General features: G+C 39.0%; 1 protein-coding gene across 2 annotated transcripts in view; it reads left to right on the plus strand.

Annotated features, from left to right (window-relative positions):
* The window catches only part of LRCH2 (leucine rich repeats and calponin homology domain containing 2), a 127676-nt gene that overhangs the window by 105299 nt on the left and 16241 nt on the right, over positions 1-6136 (plus strand). The gene's annotated exons all lie outside the window — the stretch shown is intronic.

Here is a 6136-nt window from a genome sequence, read left to right on the forward strand (position 1 = left end):
AAAAATATTTAGAATGTATTAATAAGTAATAGTGTTTTATGTAGTTTTGTACTGATTCTTTTTTATCATGCCTCTTTTCTCACCGCTGGTTGAGTCTTCTTATTAGCCTTGTGATAAGCTAGGAAATTTCTGTTTTTATAGCTTTTAGCCGCTCATCTCGCCAGGAATATGGGGCAGCAGATCCAGGATTTACAATGAGAAGAAAAATGGAACATCTACGGGAAGAACGAGAGCAAATACGACAACTTCGCAATGTAAGTAAGCTTGACCTTACAGATCTGCTTTGTAGAAATGGATATGGATTTAACTTGGAAAATTAGCAAGATATCTGAATTTTATTTGCAAAGCTTTTTAAAATTTGGAGTATATAATGATTAGTAATATAAATTTATAGCATATATATTTACATAAAATATCTGTGATTTATACCTGTTTCTTTATAGAATCTCGAGTCCAGGTTAAAAGTAATTTTGCCTGATGACATTGGAGCTGCACTGATGGATGGGGTTGTTCTTTGCCATTTAGCCAATCACATAAGGCCACGCTCTGTAGCTAGTATTCACGTGCCATCACCAGCAGTGGTAAGTTTTGTCTGTAGTTTGTTAGTTCTCTAAAGAAAGATAAAGCTTCTTGAAACCTTCTTTAAATAATATACCTCAATAAAATTAAGTTTTATATTGGTAAATTTCTGTATAAATATGCCTGAAAAAATGCCTTTTTCCTTTTCCTTTACAGCCTAAACTGAGCATGGCAAAATGTCGAAGAAATGTAGAAAATTTTCTTGATGCTTGTAAAAAGTTGGGTGTATCACAGGTAACTGTTACTTTTCTAACAAAATGATCATATAAATATTAATTTATTATGTGCATACTGGAGTTCTTCACAATCAGATGAATAATGCTTTCTGAACATGAAAATGAATACCTTCCTTTGGTACGTTTTACTGAGTTCCAGCTTTAACCGTAGCAGTTATCTAATGAATGTGCTTAAGCTGCTTTTAAAGTCATTTATAAAACAGCTACGTATATGGAAAAATTCTGTAATCATACATATCATTGAATAAACATGACATAGTGGCTATATTAAAACTTGATCGTGATGCAATTGCTACTTTCATTTTTCCTGCTGACAGACATTTGGACTCCATTGTAAATCTTTGGGTAGACTCTGATTGGAAGATGAGCATTCAGTGTTAACTATGTTTTACTTTTTAAAATGTTTTTAATTTTTAAAAAATATTTTATTTATTTGAGATAGTGAGACAGAGTACGAACAGGGCAGAGGGGTAGAGGGAGATGGAGAAGCAGGCTCTCTGCTGAGCAGGGAGCCCAGTGCGGGGCTTGATCCCAGGACCTGGAGATCATGACCTGAGCCAAAGGCAGGTGCTTCTACTGGGTATTTACCCCAAAGATACAGACGTAGTGAAGAGAAGGGCTATATGCACCCCAATGTTCATAGCAGCAATGTCCACAATAGCTAAATCGTGGAAGGAGCCGAGATGCCCTTCAACAGATGACTGGATTAAGAAGTTGTGGTCCATATATACAATGGAATATTACTCAGCTATCAGAAAGAACGAGTTCTCAACATTTGCTGCAACATGGACGGCACTGGAGGAGATAATGCTAAGTGAAATAAGTCAAGCAGAGAAAGACAACTATCATATGATTTCTCTCATCTATGGAACATAAGAACTAGGATGACGGTAGGTGGGAAGAAAGGGATAAGAAAGGGGGAGCAATCAGAAAGGGAATGAAACATGAGAGACTATGGACTTGAGAAACAAACTGAGGACTACAAACGAGGGTCAGTGGGGTGGGGAATGGGATAGGCGGTGATGGGTAGTAAGGAGGCTGCCGTATCATGGTGCACTGGGGTTATACCAACTAATGAATCATGGAGCCTTTACATCGAAAACCGAGAGATGTACTGTCATGGTGACTAACATAATATAATAAAAAATCATTAAAAAAAAAAAAAAAAAAAAAAACAAAGGCAGGTGCTTAACCGACTTAGCCACCCAAGTGCCCTTGTTAACTGCGTTTTAAACTTTATTTAAAATGGCAAATTGGAAATCTTAGTAACATATTATGATATTTCATGGGATAAACTTTGTCAGAAATTTGTAGGAATTGGCTTATGTTTCACATAATAATTGCAGTACTATAAAATTGACAATTAAAGCAATATTGTAACTGTATAATAAAAGCAAATAATTAAAATATTGCTTTTTTAGAAAACATTTTAGGCCTAACGTTAAGATGATTGACTGTTGAGAGGACATGGTGTTGTTAGCAGATCACAATATAGTTATACTTTTCCCTTTTATTTTAAAAATTTATTCTTATTGAGATATAATTGACACATAATGTTGTGTAACTTTGTTGTACGGTGTGTTGATTTGATATATTTATATCTTTTTTTTTAGATTTCTTGTTCTTGCTTTGTATATTAACGTCCCTCATATCTTTAAATATAGTTAGCATGTTTATTTTAAAGTCTAGTTTGTTTTAATTATTCTTTTTCAGATGGCAAATGTTATTTGGTTTGATATCTTTCTTTGTGTTAATTTTTCTTCTCACAAGTCTTGGGAGCTTATGTTCCCCTTTCAGGTGATGTATATTTGGATCAGATTGAAAACCAGGCTCTAGTTAATGTGTTCCACTAGTGAGTGTCCCTTGTTGTGTGAATTAAGGTGAGAGGAGTGGAAGAACCCCAGAGCTGAGAGACCAGGTGCCCAAAGCCACTGCTGAGCACTGTTGCCAACCCACTCAGTCCATTACATCATGAACAACTATTTCCTTTTTGCTGATTAGCCTTAACTTCACCACAATAATTCTTGCTACTGCCTTTCTTTCTTACTATTAAAGAACTGTTTAGTTTTTCTGAGCAAGAGCAAGGCAAGACAAACATTTCTGAGATTACTTGCCTTTAACAGATAAGATTTCTATCAGTTTTCTTTTATCATTACAGCGATCATGCAATTATCATCTGAATTGAGATACTTTTGACTGAAAAAGTAAGAACTAGGGAAAACAGGTATAAATCAGGGCTTTTTTTTTTTTTTGGCAAACTGAGTTGCATGATCCCTCTCTTCAACATTAATAAACCTCATGTCTGAGGACAGTGGCAAGTATGTGTACCCTATAGCACTTAGAATACATTCCAAAATGTTTATTGAACTCTGGGCCACTCTTGTAATTTATATTGTGATATAAATTGTGTCTCCTTCATCTCTCTGAGGCATTCTGAATCTATTCTCGTATCAATCCTAGCTGTGTTTTTGTGTAGCTTTATATTCATCCATATGCTCTCCTCTGTGTTTTCAGCTTCCAATTGAAACCTTGTATCTATCTATAAAGTTTTAGAATAGAGCTTTCCCTTCTTCCTTGCATTTAATACTTTCCTTTTGAACAAGTTATGCTCTCCCTATTGCTATAGTAAATCCTTAAATGCTAGTCTATCCTGGCCCTCCAGGATTGCCTCACTGCCTTGAAATATCCTAACATCAACAGTAAAAAGGCATGTGAAACTAAATGAAACAGGTTGTTGGTTCTTTTCTACTTCATAATTGTTTCTCATTTATTACATCAGGCATCGCAGGATATAATGTAGGGACCTGTATATCCCCTTACCTCCCACTCCCCCAACAAACAACATTAACAAAACATGAACATCAGCATTAATATAACTTCAGGACCTCTGAGATACTATATATGGAAGTACTAAAGGAATATGATTATTTAAAACAAGAAAATCTAGGTTTTTGTTTTTGTTTGAAGGGAGAAATTCGAAAAATTTGCAGGTGGATGCAACTTGGAAACTGTAGAATAATGAGCCATAATGATCTACTCTTACAAGTTCTTCAGTGTAATTTACGGATATTAACATGGTCTAATGTCACTGGTCTCACAGAAATTAGAGTTACCCTTTAAAAAAAACTTTCCAAAAGAATCAAATCAATTTAGGTAGCATTTACTCTCAAATAGCGTGCACACACACACACACACACAAAAGCCTTATACTTTTTTATCCTTTTAAAATGTCAAATAATGAAATATACTATACATATGAAAGAGTATATAAAAAAGTATATATAACATATATGTGTACCAGATATGTTCTTAAAAGAAATAGAATTAGCAAGGATTACATTTCCTCTTTTTCTTCTTTTTCTTTTTCGAAGATTTTATTGATTTATTTGAGAGAGAGCACAAACACGGGGAAGGGCAGAGGGCTTTCTCCATCAATTCTGAATGACAGCCTTGCTGGATAAAGGATCCCTGGCTGCATGTTTTTCTCTGAAAAAGCTTTAAAAATGCCCCCCCCAACCGTTTCTCTCATTCCAGGTCTGTGTAGACAAGTCTGACGTAATTCTGATACCTTTGCTTTGCTACGTGAGAAATTTCTTTGCCCTGGCCGCTTTCATTACTGTATCCTTGGATCTAATATTTGTGAAATGCACTATGATGTGACGTGGCGTAGGTTTGTCGTGGTTGAACTTGGGAGGGGTCTTCTCTGCCTCTTGGACACAAATGTTTGTTTCCTTTGCTAGATTAGGGAAGTTTTCAGCTACAATTTGTTCAAATATCTCTTCTAGACCTCTGTTTTTCTCCACCCCCTCAGGGATGCCGATGATTCTGACATTGGAACGTTTCATTGAGTCAGTATTCTCCCGTAACCTACATTCCTGTGCGTGGATTTTTGTGAGTCCAGATTCTATTTTAGCTTTTTCTTCTAGAAACCCATCCTTCATCGCCGACTTAGCATTCTCTGCCCTTATTCACACTGGCCGCAGAGCTCTAGTTTTGACTGCATTTGGCTCATAGAATTTTTAATTTCTGCCAAATTTGCTCTCATTTCCGCCCTTAAGATTCTATATTCTTCATTAACATTTTCGTTAATATTTTTTCAAGTCTACACATCAATTTTACCATTGTTACTCTGAATTCCATTTCTGATAGTTTGGTTATATCCATATCCATTAGTTCTGTGGCGTCATTGTCTTTTCTTTGCTGGGGGTACTTCTCCTTCTCATCATTCTGATGAGGAGAGGTTGCGGGGTTGTCCAGAGCCCAAATTATTGACCGGGACCCAGGCCGTGTGCCCTTGTTTTATAGGGATCTTAGGGATGTGGGCTTCTTGATTTTTCAGCCTGCCTTCTGTGTTCTGGGGGAGGGGGCCTGCCGCGCCGATACTCAGGCAGCCCTGTTTGGGTAGAGTCTCCGTGTCCCCTGCGAGGGGGGATGGGGATGGGCACTCTCTGAGCCGGTATTTCTAGGCTTTTGTTCTCTGGCAGCTTTCCCTGGCGGTTTGCTGTGCCTCTTCTGAGAGTTAGAGCAGCAGCGGCCGAATTTCAGCCTCTGTCTCAGAACAGAGGGATCGCGGCCCGTTCTCTACTAATGTTCTGGCCACTTTAACTCTGTTACTGTTGGTGCTGCTCAACCCTGCAGAGTCCCGGGATGTGCGCCCCACACCCGGCGTCCTAGCCCTCACTTCCAGGGCCAGCTCATCTCTGTCCTTTGTGTTTCTAATACCGACAGCCGCCCCGCGCGCGCTCCGGAGCTCCTGGTCTCAGTCTGGTTCCAGTGAGCGCACCGGAGTTCCGGAGTTCCGCGAGATGCCTGGTGGCGCGTGCACCCGGCTCACGGTCTCAGTCCGCTCTCTCGCGGGTGCCGTCCGCCAGTCAGCCCGCTCCCCCGTGCAGGTGGCTACCGCTTCCTGGCGCCCCAACGTGGTGGCTCCCTCCCCCTTCTGTTTATCTTCCGATATTTGTGTGCGGTTTCACGGCTCCCCGCTTCGTACCTCAATCCTCAGCGCTGGAGATGTTCATTTGTAGAGATCAAGATGCATCTTCCTGCATCTCAGGCTGATTCCGTGGATGTTCAGGCTGGTCTCGTGCTTATCCAGCTCGACTCGGGACCGGCTGAAAAAGGGGTCCCCTACTCCTCCACTATCTTAGCTCACCTCCTGTTGCATTTTCTATTTAGAGTTGTATATAAATGGAATGATAGAGTATGTATGATTATTTTCTGGCTTTTTTCACTCAGTATAATTGTTTTTAAGACTCATCCGTGTTGCATGTATAAACAGGTCATTCCTTTTTATTGCTGAGTAGTATTTCATTGTATGACTA

The sequence above is a fragment of the Ursus maritimus genome (genome assembly GCF_017311325.1).
Source record: "Ursus maritimus isolate PB19 chromosome X unlocalized genomic scaffold, ASM1731132v1 scaffold_X1, whole genome shotgun sequence".
Classification (NCBI taxonomy): Eukaryota; Metazoa; Chordata; class Mammalia; order Carnivora; family Ursidae; genus Ursus; species Ursus maritimus.